General features: G+C 34.5%; 1 protein-coding gene across 1 annotated transcript in view; it reads right to left on the bottom strand.

Moving 5' to 3' along the window:
• The window catches only part of LOC113513332 (disintegrin and metalloproteinase domain-containing protein 22), a 747,642-nt gene that overhangs the window by 403,883 nt on the left and 321,326 nt on the right, over nt 1-22,433 (bottom strand). The gene's annotated exons all lie outside the window — the stretch shown is intronic.

Genomic DNA, 22,433 nt, shown 5'->3' with positions numbered 1-22,433 from the left:
TTAGCTGAGTGGTGACCATTTTGGTCGCATAATTCCTAATTAGGTATAAGTTTATTTTAGTATTTCCTTTAAGTTTATAATTGATTTATATTATTTATTTAAACAACTTTATTAACAAAAAAAATATGGTATAAAAGGCGGACTCCATGCTAGTAACATTCTCTACCAGTCATCCTTTGGGATAAACAGTGAATTACGAACGCGGTACTTCATTATTGGGATAGGTAAAGAAAATAACAATTATTAATGTACATAATAAATAATATATACATAAAAAAAAAACACATACATCACAATAATAATAACAATAATCTTCATGTCTATAAGGTAAGACTTTCCGTTCCAACTGTTTACCAAGCTATTAGTTAGTTGATTAGAATTATTTTATTTAATTCCGCTACCATTAGCACCTAGACTTGGACGCTGAATGTTTAACACTAGGCTCCGAGGAGCAATGTATTAATTTGCCTGAAGATGCCTCGTTTAGAGGTGAAACACGTGTCGCAAAACGTGCGTGGATAGAATAGCGGTCGAAGATTGATGCCTAATATGGAAGGTTGTAAAATTCCTGCCTATAATGATAATACTAATGGTAATGAAATTAAACAAAAAATTGATATATTAATGATACTTCCACAAAATAACACTTAATTCAGTAAAATTATCAGAGGCAGACTTTGTATAAAAGTCGTTTGCTCGGATACCTCTATTCCATTCGTGTTTCTACCATGATGCAGTTGTGTTTGTATGGCTGTGTTTCGGTTTGAAGGGTGGGATATGACGTGAATTTACAGGGTACAGAGGAATAACTCCTGAGTCCTCAGGAATGGCAACGCATGGGGGTATCATGGACGAAATAGTATACTCTATTATGTTCATGGTACTGCTCATGTCTATAGGCAACGGTTAGCACTTTCCATCAAATGGGCCGTCAGCTTGTTTGCCATTCTAAGTTAAATAAAAAAAATGACAAATTTCATAAAAAAAATCACTAACTATCATTACCATTATCATATGCTGTTAAGTCCACCTTATACACTACTAGCAACTCGCCCCGGCTTCGCACGGGTTCTTTACAGAAAATATAAAATAGTCTATGTTATTCGGAGAAGATGTAGTTTTAAGTAAAATTTCTTGATTAATATATTATGCACGTATTATACATATAAACCTTCCTCTTGAATCACTCTTGTCTACTAAAAAACCGCATCAAAATCCTTTGCATAGTTTTAAAGTTCTAAGCATACATTCCCTATGTACAGACAGCGACAGCGACTTTGTTTTATAATATATAGTGACAGTGAAGTGATAGTGATAGTGAAATGATAGTGATAGTGATAGTGAAGTGATAGTAATAGTGATATTGATAAAATGTATTACAATTTAATAAATAAATCACTACCTATGATTACATCAACAAACTATAACCGTCAAGTTAAATTTAACTTCATGCATTCACACTCGTTCGTTCTCTTGGAGTTCCAAGTAATTACCTAATTATGGTACAGTGCACTTAACTCCAACTATGTAATTAATAACTTGCCCTGGAGTTACGTGGGATGTTATTTTGAAATAAACTAGAGAAATATCAGGTCTATTCTTGAATTTAATTTCAATGTCAATTTAAATCCAATTTATTGGGGGGAAAAGGCTAAGCAATAAGGGGAAAGGGAAATTGCTAGCAATATACCCAACCAAGTCGACTTCCTCGTGGTTCCCCCTGGAAACTATCATGGTTAATTCCTGATGAATTCATCATGACGGGCTAACTAGCCTGTTTTCATTCTCATCGATCACCCTTCACTGGTGCTCCACCAGCGTATCCCATTAGCGCAGGCGGGGCTACCATTCCATTTTCATCCACCAAAAAAAAATCCAATTTATTACCAACGACGAAATTGTAACGCATTTTTGAAACACAATAATTGGGAATTGATTTAGAAATAGGATCGTGTTCACATTACCAAGTTAATCTTATAATACATACTATACTTTACTCACAGCTTTGCTCACCAGGATGACTATATAGTGTCTTATGTAGTTAGCTAGGTTAGAACCTTTTCTTGCCAACAATTTGGCATCGTTATTTTATAATAATAATAACTTATGTGAGCAAAGATAAAGCAAGCTGAAGTGGCAATGGGCTGGTCACAGAAATCGAAGAACCGACAAATAATGGGGAAGAAAGGTTCTCGAGTTGCGACTCGGTACGGACAAAAGCAGTGTAGGACGACCCGTCACTAGATGGAGTGATGACTTCAAATGCATTGCAGGGACTCAGTAAATGCAGGTGGCTCAGGATCGTTCTTTATAGCCCATGGGAAAGGCTTATATTCTGCACTGGACAGATAATGGCTGAGATGACGATGATGACGACCTGGGTAAAGCCGCGGGCAATAGCTAGTACTTGCAGTAGGATGGGATTGTTAGTAATGAAAATTACCAGTCGCATTGCTAATAATGTACGTAGTCAGGTCGACCTATACGTGGTCTCCCCTGAAAACTATCGTGCTGAATACCAACATCACGATGGGCTAACTGACCTTGCAATTTCATCCTCACCAATCATCCCTCACTGATGCCCCGCCAGAGTATACCATTACATTATCATCATAAAAAAAACTAATACTTGCTAAATAAAATAAACAAAAAGCTGATACTGAATCTAATCTACAAGTGGTAATTAATACGTTACTAAATTCAAGTTAAATTTAACTTCTTGCACAATAAAACACCAGTTCGTATTTGCTCTCCATGTAACCATTTAATTAATACGACTTCGTGGTTAGTTTAAGGAATGTTCTAGATTAACTCTACAATTGCTTTTAAATAAACAAGGCATTGTAGTCACAATCAATTGTATAAAGGTTTTTCTTTATACATTGACAACTTGTAATGAAAAAAAATCAAAATTATAATAAAAAAATAAATGGTTTACGTAACAAGTGTAATAGATTAATAACTATAATTTATAAATTACTAATTAATTACTGTTATAATAGTTCCACAGAAAATAGCGTTTAAGTGTAACGTATGAATGCCTAAACCCTTAGCTGAGTGGTGACCATTTTGGTCGCTAATTAGGTATAAGTTTATTTTAGTATTTACTTTAAGTTTATAATTGATTTATATTATTTTGTTAAATAGCTTTATTAACCAAAAGAAAAAAGTACAAAATGCGAACTTAATGCTTGTAGCAGGCAACCTTAGGAATGAAAAGAAAATCACGAACACTAATATGATTTTTCAATAAAAAAAAATAGAAGCCAAAGCTTTTTTATTTGCCTGTCTATATATTTGTTTTGGAGTGACATAAAATTATACCAAATTGTAGCTGTTACCATAGTTTTCATTCTGAAGAAATAACTTAAAATTCGGTTAATTTTTATATTAATACACTATCAAAACATGGTTTATTTAACTGATTTTCCAACTACCAAATACACAGTCGTTTACAAAATATGGTTTGATATAAAAAATACTGTTGAAACCAATCGATACAATCATTTCTCAGTATTATGTGCTCCTCTTTTTGAACAACAAAAAACCTTCTGTACCTACACAATTCATTTGCAAAAGATAGGCGTCTACCATGATATCTACATGGTCCCGTCGAGGGTTGATGCACGATGTACATCGCCTGTATACTTAATGATTTCCCAGGAGCGTACCAACGATCACGGAGAGTGGATGCCGTCCAATCTTTATCATCCATTTACGTACACGTTAGGGCTTTTTGTCAAATTGCGATAGCTTGGGATTAAAGGTTTCAGGGTAAGAGAATGGATGTACGGGACTCCAAGTATTTTTGTGTAGATGGCAAACGGAATGTAGCTACTTCTGTATTATCTCAAAGTAAACGTGTGAAATGTAAAATTGTTCAATGAGAAAATTAATTTGTATTTGTGCCTATTTGTTTTGTTTTAATTTAATAATATTTTATTTATTTTGTATAATATTTATTAATGATTGCTGTGTGCCCTTTAAGGGTTCATGTTGACACCATACTTCCAATGCTTAAGATCTACATTGTTACAACATAAAAATGTAATAAATTATTGAATTGAATTGAAAAAAAAATGTAATATTATTCAATTATATATCTATATAAATAAAAATCAATTGCTGAAAGTATGTAAACTTCAGAATGGCTGCATCTTTTTGGATAAATCTTTTTCCCTGATATTTCTAATTGTCAGAATAAAGTTGTTTATATAAACAAAATGTTTGAAGTCGTAAGGAAAACTGTTTGCTTGTAGTTGCTACGCTTGGCAAGCGAGTTAGCAACCGCAGTTAGGATTTGGTGATATTTTAAGACAGACGCTGCTGAAGAAAATGCTCTTTTCTTGAAGGCTACCATATCGTATCCATAGTTTAAAAAACCTAACCTAGTTATACCTAAACAAGTTAACAGCAAATAAATATTCCGTGTCTGTTTTCTTTAGACATACTTAGGAGTAGATATATCAAGACGGTAGTGGCTTACCGTTGATGAAGATTGCTACCTTCGGCTAAAGGACTTGTCTGTTTCACCTGAGATCCGTTGGAAATACGCGTTCGGTGCTGGCGGCGAGCCAACTGCTCTCAGTCTTTCAATAGCAACGTCCAACTACAAATACCTAGGTTTTACTTCAGCCTTACCAAAGCCAAATTGATATCGTTCATCGTACCAATGTAAATATAAGGGTTTTGCGAAATTGGAACGGTATGATGGGTGACACAGTATAGTCTGTTATGTCCATGTCTCTATAGATATTTTACATTGTATCAGCCGTTTACTGACCACTGCTAAACATAGGTTCCCCCATAAGGGAGCTTTTGCTAGTAGTTGCCAATCTTGGCAGGCGGGTTGGTAACCTCAGTTTGGTTTTTGACGATGTTTTAATAGGGACGCTGCTGCCCCCACCATTAGCTCCCTGACTCCCAAAGAAAAGGGAGGAGTTGAAAATCCGTTACGTAGTTTTAAAGATTTAAGCATACATAGGGACAGATAGACGGGAATCGACTTTGTTTTATACCATGTAGTAATATGGATTTTTCTCTCTTCCCTTTTACCTAACTTTTGGATATACATACTTTTGAATTATGTAAAAATTATTATAACACACTTTCTTTGTTACTTACAAACACTTTGCTAAAACAGTCCTAGTTTCTTATTCATGTATTCCGTGGATTTATTCACATGAATAGGCATACAAAATATTCCATGCGCTATGTGTTAGGACATAATCTATCCGCGTACCAAATTTCATTCAAATCCGTTTAGTAGTTTTTGCGTGATAAAGTAACAAACATCCATCGATCCGTCGAAACTTTCGCAACTATTACAATAATAGGATAAAACGAGTAAGACAAAGTTGCCGTGTGGTCCCGGCATAGAATAGGCCACCCCTTCCTTTCCCGTGGGTGTCGTAAGAGGCGACTAAGGAGGGCGAAGGATGGCCAGCAGCGTCCCTCTTAAAACATCTCAAAAGCCTAACTGCAGTTGCCAATCCGCCTGCAAAACATAACAAATACCGGCAAAACTCCCTAAGGGGAAGGCTTATGTTCAGCAATGGACAGTTAAAGGCTGAGGATGATGATGATGAGTAAGATAATAATAATAATAATGAGTCGTCAGGAATGGCAACGCATGGGGAGTATCATGGGCGAAACAGTATACCCTGTTATATCCATGATACTGCTTATGTCTATAGGCGACGGGCACCACTTTCCATCAGGTGGACCGTCAGCTTGTTTGCCATTCTAAGTTGTATAAAAAAATAACGAAACGACTTTATAAATCATTGTTTCCGTACAGTTATGTCTTAATTTGTATGTAATGTTTTTTATAAGACACGGTTTTTATCGTATAAATTCGAGTCACGTCCGTATCTTGGCAACTATCCAGTGCTATTGAATGGATCTGTGCTTTGTTACATCCAGCACAACGACATTAATCCAGGCGCAAAATTGAAAAAGCCAGAATCGCACGACATGATATGTTTTACAATTATCTTCAATGAATGAAACCTATTATGAATTTAATACTGCTACATATGAGCGTCCATGTCGAAGCATATCGAAGCATTGGAATGTTAAAATATATCTGTCTGAAGTTATGATTAAAAATTTATTAAAGTAAATGAGTGCATGCGCGACATAGTCGGTTAGACGTCTGTATCATTTGTTTACGCTCGTGTTCGCACCGCCCACTCTCCCGCCGCCTCCTCCGTTCCTTCTTTGTGCAGGTGTTAACACTGTCAATTTTTTTAAATGAATTAAACAGTCAATCGTGAACTTTAAGAGCATTCCTTTTTAAAAATCCGGCATTTACTATTCTTCTGGTATTATGTATGCTTGTGGGCAGCAGTAGTCACTAACCATTATGTGAGCTCCATGCTTGTTTGCCCTCTGTGTTATAAAAAAATATTTCTGATCGATTTATTTAAAAAGTGATTTGATGGCGAACTAAAGTGTTGAAATAGTATTAAAATATGAAAATCATATTTTTTTTTATGCTACCTAGAATGGCAAACAAACTGACGGCCCACCTGATGAAAAGTGGTAACCGTCGCCTATAGACATGAGCAGTACCATGGACATAACAGAGTATACTGTTTCGCCCATGATATCCCCCATACGTTGCCATTCTTGAGGACTCAGGTGTTATTCCTCTGTACTCAGTAAATTCACGCCATATCCCACTCTTCAAACCGAAACACAGCCATGCAAACACAACTGCTTCACGGTTGAAACACGAATGGGACAGAGCAAACGACTTTTGTACAAAGTCTCCCTCTGGTATATGGTCTGTAGATCAAAACCATCAAGATTAATCAAAACATTCTTGAATCTTTACAAGCTGCAAGCGTTCACGATTATGATGGATGAACCAGCCATCCCAATATTGAATAATATTACAAGGAGCATATATAAACAGCCAAACTAAATCATTTATTTCTTCATTTATCCGATCTCCTGTTATATTCAATTTATTGAACATTCTATTTCGGATATAACTCGCAGTTTTCATACCGGTGTATCACTGGAACATAAATCAAATGAAGTCGATTGTTTGCTGAATAAATAGAGTACAATGGACCTCTCGGCAAACAAATTGAAGCTCGCACAACTCCATTCACGGGCCACGGTGGACGGCAGCTATCAACTTCATCCTCTAACAATCGCTATTATTATCCGCAAAATTTTATACATCCCGTATTATTTGATACATTGTTGTGTTAAAGATGAGGTATGGCAAATTTTTAATTTAAGATTGTGTTACACAAAAAACAGAGTTCAATTGTGGCCAAACCAGTTGTTTTGTTTTTAAAACTAAATTAATGAACCGATTTTAATAAAATTTCTATGGATCTAATCAGTAACTATACCTTTTTAGATAAAAAATCAACTTGGACTCTCTCCATACGGGTGAATGTCTACGACCACGTTTCTGTACTTTGGCTGTTCACTGGCAACATATACATTTTAAAGATTTTCGACAATTCTTGATGTTTTTGAAGAAAAAACGTGGCGTAGTTACTCGAACGCTGTACAGTCTAGCTGGATTGGTAAACTGACCTCTAGATCCAAGCAGATAGTATATAGTTTTTTGTAAATATCTAATGTAAAATGTGATACATATTAAATACCCAATACAAAAAGACAAACTCATAAAAACCAATATTTATACGGTGTGTAGATCAAAACAGTATCTTTCAGAACGTGAGGCTTTCGCAACGAAATTTGTAATGTCAGACATGCTGACAATGCACTTGCTAGTAAATGGTAACTGTATGAACAGTAACATGGTACTATACGCAACCATGTATATAAAATAGCATAGCCATTACAGAACATACCATACTCATGGTACGCCTCATGCGTTACTATGCGTTATTCTTGAGGATTAAAGTTAATACTTTAATTCCCAGAATAGCACTTTAAACCGCAGAATAGGGTACGGAGATATAATATCCGTACCCTGTAATTATCTAGTAGGATTTATATAAATAAATATGTTGGCCGTGTCGTTCCAGCATAAAACGGGCCACCCCTTGTTTTCTCCTGGGACACTCAATAATAATAGTAATTGGCAACTAACGAAACTTAAAAGTCGAGGGATGGGCAACAGTGATCCACATAAAATATCACCAAATCCTACCTGCAGTTGCCAACCCGTCTACCAAGTACGGCAACTATTGGCAAAACTCCTCAATCCTCATCATCATCATATCAGCCCTTAAAGATCCACTGCTGATCATAAGCCTCTCCCTTTGGGGGATTTTGCCAGTAGTCACCACGCGTGGCAGGCGGTTTGGTAACTACAGTCAGATTTGATGTAGTTTTTAGAAGGACGCTGCTACCCATTCCTTGCCCCGCCTTAGTCACCTCTTTCGACACCCACAAGAAAGGAAGAGGTAATCTATTCTGAGCCGGGACCACACAGCCAAAAAAATCTTTAATGGAATGCTTACATTCAGCTGTTTTCTTTTTATTATCCAACTAAGAATGGCAAACAAGCTGACGGTCCACCTGATGGAAAGTGGTAACCGTCGCCTATAGACATGAGCAGCATTATGGACATATCAGAATATACTGTTTCGCCCATAATACCCCCCATGCATTACCATTCCTGAGGTCTCAGGTGTTATTCCTTTGTACCTTGTAAATTCACTGCCATACTGGCTGTGTTTCCCACAAGGGTTCCCACCCTTCAAACCGAAACACAGCCATACAAATTTCTGCTTTACGGTAGAAACCAGTGTCCAAGCAAACGACTTTTATACAAAATCTCCCTCTAGTAAGGCAGTGAATAATTAACTACAGTATCGTTATCTATGTAAAACCGTTACACCATCAAGGTAAAGTTTCCAATCTTCATTGATGCGTCTCATCGATATGTTTGTTCTCAATACAAATCCAACCACAGTCGCAAACTATATTATGGAAGCTATTGAGATCAACTTCCATAATTGCTTTATTAGACTGTTCAATCGTTGAGACCCGCCATTTCGGAAACTTTGTCTTGGATCTCGGTTTCTGTAATTTGTAATATCTGAAATTGGTCTGACTTATAACATTCGAAGATCTAATGAATGGGGCTTATTAAAATTGTACCAAGTGGAAATTTTACTTCTCATGTCATCCATCACATACAATTTGTCGTCATAACTACCACGCCCCCTGGCTTCGCACGGGTAATACGGTTTTCGATACGCATTTACAAACTTTTTTTTTACATTTTCTTGACAATTATAAACATTAAAAACAAATAAGTAAAATAGCAGCAATGACTTTTATTTATATAGATATCGCACGAAGTGTCTGACGCAACAAATGATTTCTCTGAATATTATGTTTTGATGAATATAATATTTATTACCCTATTGATTAAATATTTACACGGATTAATAATTTCATATCAATTTGACAATTCTTAGAATGTTGAACAATCCAACCCTTACGCCCAAAGCAATATTGCCTCCCACATCCGCCTCTCAAAGATATCGGGCGACACACAAATATCAAATATTTCATTCACCTTTATTAAACTTCACGGCTCACAGCACAGATTGTATAGCTACACCCTGTATAAATAGCTCATATCTGGAATATAGTAATTTCGTATAATCCGCAGCAATTACAACTCAAAGCACCAGGATTTCATAGACAATCAAAGAGAATAATTTTGGGCAGCGATTATCTCGAGTGGCGTCTGCAGGAGAGCTGGCCCTCAGGAAGGGCGTCGAGAGGCGCGTTTAATTAATGGAACCCTCTACGGGTCCTCTACACAGATTTAATTGGAGAAAATTTGTTGCTGTCTTAAAAGCGAGGTCTTGTGCTTAGTCATAGACCGCAGTCCGGCTCGAAGGACCAGATTCTTAGTGAAACGTAATGTATACGGCAAACGATCTCCATATTTTATTCATTATTTTAACATACCGCAACATTTTTTGTAATTTTGTTAATTGTCGTCATATTTTATGACCTTTAAAAACAGTGTTGAAATATTATATAGACAAAATGTAAAGAAGTTGACTTTCTAATGTTATATAGATATATATCTTCGTAAAACAGACAAGACAGAGTATTTCTAGAAATATATCGATGTTAACAAACTTTGAAAAGAGTATTATGCTTATCGAAATTTTATTAACTTAAATTTGACTTTCGTACAATACGAAAAAAAACGTCGGTTGGCTGACCGATTTTAGAACGATTTAGGCACTCTATACCACATCTAAATACGTATAATCTAGATGCTAGTTAATAACATATTTTTATAAAGGTGATCGATAAAGAATAAACGTAAAAAATATTAACTAAGTAATTAAACTACGAAAGGTCCAACTTAACATTGAAATCTTTAAATATCCTTATTGCTTATTAATTTCTGGCCACATTACAAAAACACTTTTGGTACAAAAGGCGGACTTAATACTGCAAGTACATAGCTTTCTCATCCAGTCAACCTTTGGTGAGACAAAAATGTAACAATTATAACTAGGATCATGTGAAGAAGGTTTCTCAGTCTACATACTAATCAGTAATATTTAATTTTTAAACGAGCCTTATCCTGCGACTTTGCCTACGTAAATCAGAAAAGAAATAGATATAGTCTATTATTGCGTTAATTGTGAAACAAATCCATTTAGCTGTTAAACAGCGATAAACATCTTTAAAATCCTCTCAGATAACCTGCTAACATCGTCGGTCACCTGACTGACCTTCAGACATCTGTCCGTCCAACCTATTCTATTAGATCAAGCTCAAATTTCTATTAATTTAGATAATTGACACCATATGCCCTCCCACCTCCCTGAATCTGAACTACAAGTAATTAACATAATTGGCATTTTTGTATTGTCATCCAATTAAATACGAGTAACACAATAAAGTCAATTACGTCATATACAAACACAATATAAACAAGATCGAAAAATAAAAGATGAAATAAAATAAATATATATGAAATAAAAAAAGAAAAGAATAAATTTAAAGAACCAAGTAAGTTTTAGTAAATGTAGTATGGACTTTGGCCGTAATTCTACATGAAGCAAGTGAGAAGTATAAATAGATAGATAGATAAATAATTTATTTGCATCACTTACAGCACACAAATAACATCAGACATTGGTGCATACTTAAAAAAAGAGAAATAAAAGAATACACATAAAAGAAAAGTAAATAAAAGAGGTAACATAATATTTCGGGAGTGTGCCATTGTAAGACAAAATGGTCACAACACAGTTTATTGCTTTGCTCTCAAAAGAGCAGAAATATAGAGATTCATTCAATCAAATATATTTATAGTCACTTCTTCGAGCACATTCGAATTCAATGCCTATCAATATCTCCCTTATTAATAAACTTTACTCGATTAGGAAATAAACACGTAATACAAAATCGTAAACAATTCTAATGTATAATAGTGCGAACAAATTCAGAAGTTTTATAGCTTTTATACAAAGCTGTAAACAATAGTCCGAATCTAAGCACGTAAATCCAACCTCAAACCATTGTGACTAACGTTATTTGGGTCTAGGGCTTAAATCTCAGTGCCAATGAATATTTATCGTCTAAATAGGTGCGATAAAGATAATGGCTCGTAAAACTGTAAGTCACAAATCAAGGCGATTCATTTCCATCAGCCCTATCTTGTCATCATCAACATTATCAGGACCACTATTGTCATCTATCTCAACTTGGGTTCTCCCATTTCTGGATCTTCCTCTTTTTGGTTCAGCCAAATGACTCGATTCTTTTCTTACCCATTTTTCTTGTTACATTCTCTACTCAGTGCATACGTTGTCTACCCTACTTTTTTCTTGCTATTTCTTGGTCTTCATTCTGTGATCTTGCAAATTCTGCTATCTTGTCTGCTCATATGACTTTCCCATTTCCATTTTTTATATCTTTATTAACTGTCGTTATGTCATATACAACAACCTTTTTGCTATTCGAATGCTAGATTTCGGATTTTGCCTATCTCCATTTCAGCCTGGACACTACTACGGTAATGTCTTTAATTGCGCTTTCGGATTTATATATTTGAGATGTATGTCACAGAGTGGTTATTATCCTCATAAGAGCTCATATTACTGGCTATATTTTTTTCTGTTTTATTCTCGTCATTCATGCGACTCTTACGACATCCTAGATGTGTTACATACACAAATAGGACAGTAACACGTCATAATTTTACTTGTCACTATTATTGCAAATTATCTACAATAGAAATTATCATTTTTGCAGTATATTCTGACTAATGCATTTAATAATATTATAAATCCTTACTAATATTATAAATGTGAAAGAGAATTTTTTTTTACATCATAAAATGCGATGAGACTGAGAATGATAGAATGTGAAGGATATCATAGGATTCATTTTATCTCAGTCAGTCAATGAACTTAATAGGGACAAAGTCATAGGTAACACCTAGTTAATCATAACAGGCATAATGCCAAATCTTATTTTTTGGTCACATTTGTATTGTTTTTTTTATTTAGCTATATTTTACATTCGTGTTCCGTCCTAGTCCCGTAGCTTTAAATGCTAAACCTTTTGTAACGGCTAAGCCTCGAAATATGAATTTATCACGGCACAATCCCGATAACAAAGTTGGTAGGCAAAATAAATTCGCTCATATTTCATTTACCAAGTCCACTTCCGTTTCGAGGATTTTGCTCTGTGAGTTAAACCGGAAGACAGTATATTTCTTTGCGTTGGCACCTACTTTGCTTACTTTAATTCAGACGTTGGTATTACTGAAAGTCTTGAATTAAGAATTCGGATGTTTTCTTTTATTAAGTTACTTATTTCGATGTAATAATTTTGTATATATGATATATTATTATATCTCAGAATAAATCTTCAATATTAAAATCCATAGTTCGTAATAATCTTTTACCATCAAATGGAAAATGCTTTATGAATTATTTAAGGTATAACAAATTTACGTTTTTCATAAATATGTAGAAATAAAAAAAGGTTTTAAAAAGAGGTTTGTTTGAATCAAAGCAGTTGGCGTTCCATTGTTTCTGCCTACCCTAATAGGAGACAGGCGTAACAGATATGTATGCATATATGTATGTAAATAAAAAAAGTGCCTATACCTATTATAATATTGGCTAATCCAACTGACGTAGTTTTTGACAAAATGTTTAAATTGACAGCTAGGAACAGTTTTTTTTTTTTTTTTTTTATAGAAAAAGGAACGATATTTCTTTTATTTGGTTTTACGTTTTCCCAAGATTTCATTCCAAATTTTCTTTTCATATGAATTTTCCTCGAGCTTCATAGTATATTAAAAAAAATCCTAAATTGATCAGGATATAGGACTTGTATAGAAACATTTTACATGTATATGCTACAGCAACACCTCAAAATAAATCACATCTGTCTACATTTATATACTCTGTGGTAATACAGAATGGCTTATTGCTTGGCGTATTTATTTGCTGAAACAACCTACTTTTGGTTAAAAAAAAAACTAGTCTAGTTGCTAGTACATAACGTAAACATTTTTTGCACAGCAAACCCATTAACTTAGTTAAGTCTAGTTTTTGCCGTAAGCCAGTATGACGCGCGGCCGCGTCATGTGGCCAACCCGCGTCAATCTGACGCAGGTTTGTTGACGAGCCCTGTTTTTGCCGTTCCGCGGTTTAACTGAGATTTGTTTGGATGTACGTGCATAACATTATGTCCTGTCCCCGTATATGTTTTATGACTTTTTGATTTTAAAATATGACTTTGAATTTGCGACCAAAGCAACAATGAACCTTCCTTTAAAAAAAAAAAGAATAAACTATATTATATTATTCATAAGACTTGTACTTGGGGGAAAGAGTTCATCAGGTCGACTTCCATATGGTTACCCCTTGAAATCATCGTGGTTTATTCTTCACGATAGTTCGACTGAGCTGCCTTCACTTTTACCTATCATCTAGCCCTGGTGCCCCGCCAGCATATACCGATAGCGTAGGTAGAGTTAACATTCCACTTTCACACATAAAAAATACTTGCGCTCTGTTTCACTGAATTTATTGTAATATATTTTTATTATTTATACACACGAATGATTTCGAAACGTTGCCATCAAGCATATTTTTATAAGGCGTAAAAGGTTATTTGATAAGAATTATTTTGTTTATTTCCGCTAACATTAGTATGTGTGCGACTGCCAACACTCGAAGACTGACCACCACTATTACTACCAGAAGTTCCACAACCTTTCATATTAGCCATCAATCTCCTACTGCCATTTATTGTGGATCGTGAATCTGTTCAAATATTATATACGCATTTTTTTTATACAACTTAGAACAGCAAACAAGCTAATGGCACACCTAATGGAAAGTGGTAACCGTCGCCTATAGACATGAGCAGTACCAGGGACATAAAAGAGTATACTGTTTCGCCCATGATACCCCCCATGCGTTGACATTCCTGAGGACTCAGATGTTATTCCTCTGTACCCTGTAAATTCACGCCATATCCCCACCCTTCAAACCGAAACACAGTCATCCAAACACAACTGCTTTACGGTTGAAACACCAATGGGACAGAGGTACCCGAGCAAACGATATTATAATATAATATCGTATAATACGTATTATTATATTCTTACTGTAAGAAACCCTTCTTTTTTAAAGTCAATTTAAACTCACATTATATTTAAATCGATCTTATTTCAGAGGAACCAGCCCTACCTAGCTTAGCATATAGGGAAATGAAGGAAAATTGGAAAGGGGGTAGGAACCCAAAGGTAATAAGGGCATAATTATGGCGTGATCATAAATCAATTTCTGACAGGATGACGTTTTTAATTTCGTCAAGATTTAATTTATAATCATGTAACAAAATTCAGAAAATATACTTGAGGGTATAACAATGTAAGTTAAAAAGAAAAAATTAGACTCATTCCAAAATAAGTTTAGGATCCTCATGGGAGAATACATAAAAAAAGTACCCGTAATAATGAATACCTCCTTTCGCTAGCAAAACTTTTATAATCTCGAGCTCTCATCTGGGGATAAATTTACTTTATTTTAGGTTGCATACATTGTTGAGGACTTTCGTTCCGAAATCTAGGAATGTGTGTATTATTTACTTTTATAACATACAGCCGTGTGGTTCCGGTATAAAATATAGTATATATAATACACAGTACATCTTTCATGGGGAACTGTATACGTTTTTATAATAAACTTTCAGATGACGTTTTACATTTAAATGAAAGAAAATTTAATATATATATATATATATATATATATATATATATATATATATATATATATATATATATATATATATATATATATATATATATATATATATATATATATATATATATATAAGTCTCTCTGTACAAAAACATATTATAAATTAAATGACTATCTAAATGACAAAACTGCATGGATTTGAATATTGTATTAATGTGCTATGCCTTTAATATCCAAGTCCCCAAAAAACCGATGTCCCCGAAATATAGAAAGTATCAACTTTAATCGACTTCAAAAAAGGAGGTTTCTCAATTCGACCGTATATATGATTTTTTTTATAAAATGCTTCCTGCTGGCATCGATATTTTTAAAACAAAGTTCATCACGATTAGACGGATATTGCAATTTTTGTAAATCACCTACGCTTGTCTGTTTTTGATTTTTTTTTTCTTTTCTAGGTGCAGAATGTTTCTTACAAAAAAAAATATATTATTAAGCATAGAATGACAAACAATATGATAGTCCACCTTATGGAAAGTAATTACCATTGTTTATAGACATGAACACCATAGACTTAACAGACTATAATATACATAAAATAACAATTTTCAATTTTTCACCGCATAAATACATTTCTATTTTGCCAAATGTTAACTGGAAGAGAATGCTATATAGCATTAAGTCCGCTTTTTACACCAAACATTTATTTGCAACGTTATCAATAAATAAATAAAATAAAAACTTTTAATAAATCAAATATTAACTTTCTTCGAGATAAACGCCCTTAAAAGGACGCGCCGCGAACACGAACAATTAATAAAACTGCAAATTCTCCTAACAGCACTCGGGGACCCATAAAACCGGATAGAACCGGCAAAAACTGGCCGCAACTGAATAAATAGTATTAAAACAAACACAAAAACTAATTCACATTATCAGTGAACTTAAGGGGCGTTCGTTCATCTTCATTAACTGTATTAAGAGGCAGGCCTCTAGTGAGGTAGTGAGGTGCGGGTGCTTTATGTGGCCCGTTATTGCTTGTTCAATGCTTAATGAAGTCGGTTTTAATATATGGTTTGTACGAGAATTTGTTGTTTCCTGTAATGACTCTTTTTAAGAGAGTAAATATGTCGGTTTTAGGTAATATATATAGCGCATCTCAAAAATAGGTCATCTTATTGTCAGTTAAATGTCATATTAACTAATAAAAAGTTTAAAAAAATTAATATTAGGTGAACTAATATTAATTCTGTGACGACTGCAGCCGCCATTTTTCTTTATCTATCAAAATGTAATTTATATGTCTATAATTTTTCGACCATATTACTAATTCTTATTTATTCTGAAATAAAATCTGTTTGTGTTCTAAATTCGAAATTCTTATATTATCATAAGTAATACTAGCAAAATATAAAACAAAATTTATTTGTGTTCTAAATTTGAAATTCTTATATTTTCATAAATAATACTAGCAAAATATAAAACAAAATATATTTTTTTTTTTTTTTTTTTACAACACAGGGGGCAAACGAGCATACCTGATGGTAATGATAATGATCACCCAAACATATATTTGAAGGTTATGTTGTCGTATCGGTTCGGAAATACTGCTGCTGGAAGTTGATTCCAAAGAATGGTTGTGCGTGGAAGAAAGTGCCTTGAAAAACGCACGGTGGAAGACCGCCACTCGTCCAGATGATTGGGATGAAACTTTAGTTTGTGGCGGGTTGTACGGTGGTGAAAATCAGCAAATCAATCCGAACAATTCCTCAGAACACTCCCCATGATAAATTCGGTAGAAGATGCACAGAGACGCAACATCTCTGCGCAGTTTCAATGGGTCAAGTTAAGGCGTTGACATCGATAATTCGAGCCGCCCGACTTTGAATGCGGTCTAACTGTAATATTCCATATGCGGCCTGAATATAATTTCAGGCGGTGTTCTGGCATGAAATATCGTCTCACCCTATTGAGCACTCCTAACTTTTTGGAAGCTATCTTAGCCTTCTCCTCCTTCTTCTCCTCCTCTGTTCTATATTCGAAATTCTTACATCGTCATAAGTAATACTGGCCGAAAATAATTATAGGAAACAATACATATAATAATGGAATAAAAAATAAAGCAATATTTTTTAATAAATGGAATTTATTAACACCCCGTTCAATAGTAAAAGTCTGGGAACTTCAAGTGCTTCGGTTATTAACCGGGCATTATGCAAAGCCGGCGTTATAATAAATTTTCGCGGCAACCCGCCGCGGATTAGCCTCGTCAGTCTCAAGATGGATAAATTTCTTTCTTCATTGTGTTTTATTGCGTTTCCTTTAAAGCTTCGAGGTTCAGGAGATTTATATTTTAAATTATTCCATTTGATACTGGACTGTGGCTGGCCGTTTGCAGTCACGAGGTATTCTTTTTGATGGAAGTTTGTATCTCAAGTATCTTTATAAATAATAATGGCAAACAAGCTGACGGAACACCTGATGGAAAGTGGTAACCGTCGCCTATAGACATGAGCAGTACCATGGACATAACAGAGTATACTGTTTCGCCCATGATACCCCCAATGCGTTGCCATTTCTGAGGACTCAGGTGTTATTCCTCTGTACCCTGTATATATATAACAAAGTAAGGCGAACTTATCTTCCAATCAACCTAACTAACTATCACTACAGCTGATTTAATTTATATGCTGATTTCTTTAATTTTACGATCTAATACAGCTTAACAATTTGTATTCACAAATTAATAACTTACAAAAGTCCAGTTTTTGAAAAAAGCAATAACTGAATATCTCGTTAGTTCTTCTTAGTTGAAATTAAATTCTGAATAGACAAAAGAACTATTGTTATCACAATATGATTTAGAAACTAAACTATTGAATCGATTTTAATAAAATTTCTATCAAACCGATTGATTGTAGATAAAAAAATCCTATTCAATTTACAAAATTTTTTAAGTTTCGCACCACATATCTTGCCCTTGTATTCCCGGCATAGAATAGGCCACCCCTTCCTTTCCCGCGGGTGTCGTAAGAAGCGACAAAAAACAGCGGGGAATGGGCAGCAGCGTCTCTCTTAAAACATCTCCAAAGTCTAACTGCGGTTGCCAATCCGCCTGCCAAGCGTGGCAACTACTGGCAAAACCCTCCTAGAAAGAGGATGATGTACCTCATATCTCATGAGGTAACAAACATAAAAAAAAATATATATAAACGAATCGAGGACCTCGTTTTTTAAGACTGTTGAATAACCTGCTTTTACCGGATAACAAATTTGAAAAAAAAAACCCGTTGTAAGCACTGAAACGTATTGCAGCCCTGCTCGGCGATATTAAATCAACAATACCCGAGGCCCCGCGATTCACAACCGATATTTCCAATAATCCGGAATCAATAGACAAATACATTACATAATACAACGCGCCACCGTATAATCCGGCTGAAGTGAAAAGCTGCAGCGGTTGGCCGACCGCCAACGGGCCTCGGCACAACTCAATTAGTGAAATAATAACCATGATACGTGATATGACCATATTGATTTACATATTACATATAATAAGCGAGTGCCGAGTTAGCATTTTACCATGTACGAGTATACGGATTTCACTATAGTCGAGGTTTGTTCTTGGGTTTTTTGATAGCTTTATTTTAATAATAATAGTACTTGAAAAAAATAGCTCTTAATTATAAAATTTTTGAAGTAATTTTAGTAAATTACTTAGCTAGATGAGCTTTATTAACTTAGTAGCTATTTTCAAAATAGATAGATGGTCTCCATAGAAATGCTTTGAGAAAAAGTAGTCAACTTTTTTTTTCTTTATACAACTTAGAATGGCAAGGAAGCTGACGGCCCACCCGATGGAATGTGGTAACCGTCGCCTATAGACATGAGCAGTACCGTGGACATAACAGAGTATACTATTTTGCCTATGATACCCCCCAAGTGTTGCCGTTCCTGAGGACTCAGGTATTATTCCTCTGTACCCTGTAAATTTACGCGAACAGGTGGGGACCCTTCAAACCAAAACACAGCTATGCAAACACAACTGCTTCACACCCAAGCAATCGACTTTTGTACAAAGTCTCCCTCTATATCTCTCTCTATCTATATTATACTATATTGTATTATCTATCATTATCTTCGTGGATAATATAGTATCTCTTATATATGTATGTATGTGTAAGTATATCTGTTATTTACATATATTTATCTGTGTGTCTATGTAAATTTTATATCAATACTAGTACCGCATTCGAATATTCTAACACGTTATACGTTGACTGGGAGAGAATGCTTTTAGCATTAAGTCCGCCTTGTACATGTGCATAAGCCAGACAGGTACGAGCCTGTATTAAAATAATAAATAAAATATAATCCCACATTATTCCCGTATTAATTTTGTAAAGATTAAATATGCTTTTTTATAGAACAAAAAAGCAACAATTGTTATAAAACAAAACCTTTTAGAATGCCCGAAATCATTGGAGAATAGAATACCGTGTTCTAAATTCAAATATTTGAAATATAATTTGTCTATGAAATATATCGCCGTGCATCAGTACATTTTATTCGTTTTAAAATAAGAATAGCTTTTTATTTTTTGTATTGCACTTTGTTTAAATAAGAATAAGAAAAAAACAACAGGATTATAAAATGGCGCGAATTCTTTTAATAGAAATGTGGATATTTATAATTGTATTTGTAATTAAAATTTAAAATACTGAAATAAAAAGTCATAGGTTATATTGAATTTGCCATATGACATTATAAGAAATGGACTTAAAAAAACGATCGACTACCATTGAAGAAGAGAAGAAGATAAACAACTGGTAATTTTATTTTATTTATTTATTTAACTCTTTATTGCACCAACATTACAGGATTTGTTAAAGAGTTTTCGATAAATATAATATAGAGTAGTACAAAAGGCGATCTTATTGCTAATCAATCTCTTCCAAATAACCTTTAATAATATAATATAAACCTTTAGCAATATGTAGTTTTTTTTTTTATTCAACTTAGAATGGCAAACAAACTGACGTCCCACCTGATGGAAAGTGGTAACCGTCGCCTATAGACATGAGCAGTACCATGGACATAACAAAGTATACTGTTTCGCCCATGATACCCCCCCTGCGTTGCCATTCCTGAGGACTCAGGTGTTATTCCTCTGTACCCTGTAAATTCACGCCATATCCCACCCTTCAAGCCGAAACACAGCCATGCAAACACAACTGCTTCACGGTTGAAACACGAATGGGACAGAGGTACCCAAGCAATCGATTTTTGTACAAAGTCTCCCTCTGGTATATAATAAAACTTGTAATACTAAAATAATTATTTGTACAAACACTGTTTTTGTTCTTTCTATTTAAGCATCATGCAGTTATAAAGATCCGAGTTAATACTTCTCTATATTTAATATCAATGGGATATTTGGACATAGTTGCTTCAAATTATTATAATAATATGGTACAAAATGGCTTCATAATATAGAGTTTCTAACAGTAATAATAGTACGGAAACTAGGATCATTTTCATAGCTATATTAAAAGGAAATACCGAGGCTTCTCCAAGGCCTTAGGGTGCCTGTTATTTCCTGTTCAGGTGCAAAATTTACAAAGTCTCTTTTTGGTAATTTTTTCTTATACAACTTAGAATGGCAAATAAGCTGACGGTCTAACTAATGGAAAGTGGTAACCGTCGCCTATAGACAGGAGCAGTACCATGGATATAACAGAGTATATTGTTTCGCCCATGATACCCCCCATGCGTTGACATTGAATGACATTTATAGGAAAAAATCTCTAAATATTATCAGTGTACAGTTTCCATCACAGAGTATGTATCAAAACAAGCTTAGAATACAATTGACATACAGCAGAATAATATAAGAAGACATTTTTTTATCATTTATTCTAAAATTTAAGACTTATGAATGAATACCAGAGAAAGACTTTGTACAAAAGTTATTTGACTTTGTACCTCTATCCCATTCGTGTTTCAACCGTAAAGCAGTTGTGATTGCATGACTGTGTTTCGATTTGAAGGGAGGAATCGAAGGTTGGGTTTGAAGGGTTCGGTTTACAGGATACAGAGGAATAACACCTGAGTCCTCAAGAATGGCAACGCATGGGAGGTATCATGGACGAAAGAGTATACTCTGTTATGTCCATGACACTGTTCATGTCTATAGGTGACGGTTACCGCTTTCCATCAGATGGACCGTCAGCTTATTTGCCATTCTAAGTTGTATAAAAAAAATTAATGAGTATACTTTAAAAGCATTATAAAATATAGAAAATAAGCAATTAACAAATATAAAGATACAATTGTATTAGTACAGTAAGGCGGTCTTATTGCTGAGAGCAATCTTTTCAAGACAACCTGAGGGTAATGGACTAATTGTTGTACAAGGGACTAATTGATGTACAAGTAGGTATGATAACATTGTATAATTAAGGAAGTTAACAACGTAAAACGATATAAAAAATAATTATAGGTACCTTTATTAAATTAAAAAAATAATGGCTTATGGCTTGGGGCCATTCTAAACTATTCAAAGAAAGGTATGTCAACATTGCCTTGTTAAAATACAGAATTACAAAATATTTACTGAAGATCAGGCTGTATGGTTTAATTTGTTTTTTTTTTTTATGGGTGAAAATGTAATGGTAACCCCGCCTGCGCTAACGGGATACGCTGGCGGAGCACCGGTGAAGGGTGATTGATGAGAATGAAAACAGGCCAGTTAGCCCATCATGATGAATTCATCAGGAATTAACCGTGATAGTTTCCAGGGGGAACCGCGAGGAGGTCGACCTGGTTGGGTATATTGCTAGCAATGGGATTCTCAGTCTCCATTACTAACAATCCCTTTCCCCCGGTTTAACTTGTTTGCCTTTCTTATTCTAAAGAAATTAATACCACAAATATATATACCCCGGTATAAAATAGAGCACCCCTTCCTTTCTCGTGGGTATCTAAGGCGACTAAAGGAGTTTATAGTGGAGAGATTGGAAGCAGCGTGACTTTTAACCCTTAAAAGCCTGATTTTTTTAAAACAAATTAAAAAAAATATAAGTGTACCCTTCACTATATTTACAAATGGGAAAAAATAGTAAAAAACATCAAAACGATATTTTTATATATTTATTTTGAAAAAAAAAACATTTGGTGACATGTAAACAGCCAAATATTAAAATAAAATCGATTGTAGGC

This window comes from Galleria mellonella, unplaced genomic scaffold (assembly GCF_026898425.1).
Source record: "Galleria mellonella isolate WM207_F2 unplaced genomic scaffold, CSIRO_AGI_GalMel_v1 utg103, whole genome shotgun sequence".
Taxonomy (NCBI): domain Eukaryota; kingdom Metazoa; phylum Arthropoda; class Insecta; order Lepidoptera; family Pyralidae; genus Galleria; species Galleria mellonella.
This window is presented reverse-complemented; position numbering and strand designations above follow the sequence as displayed.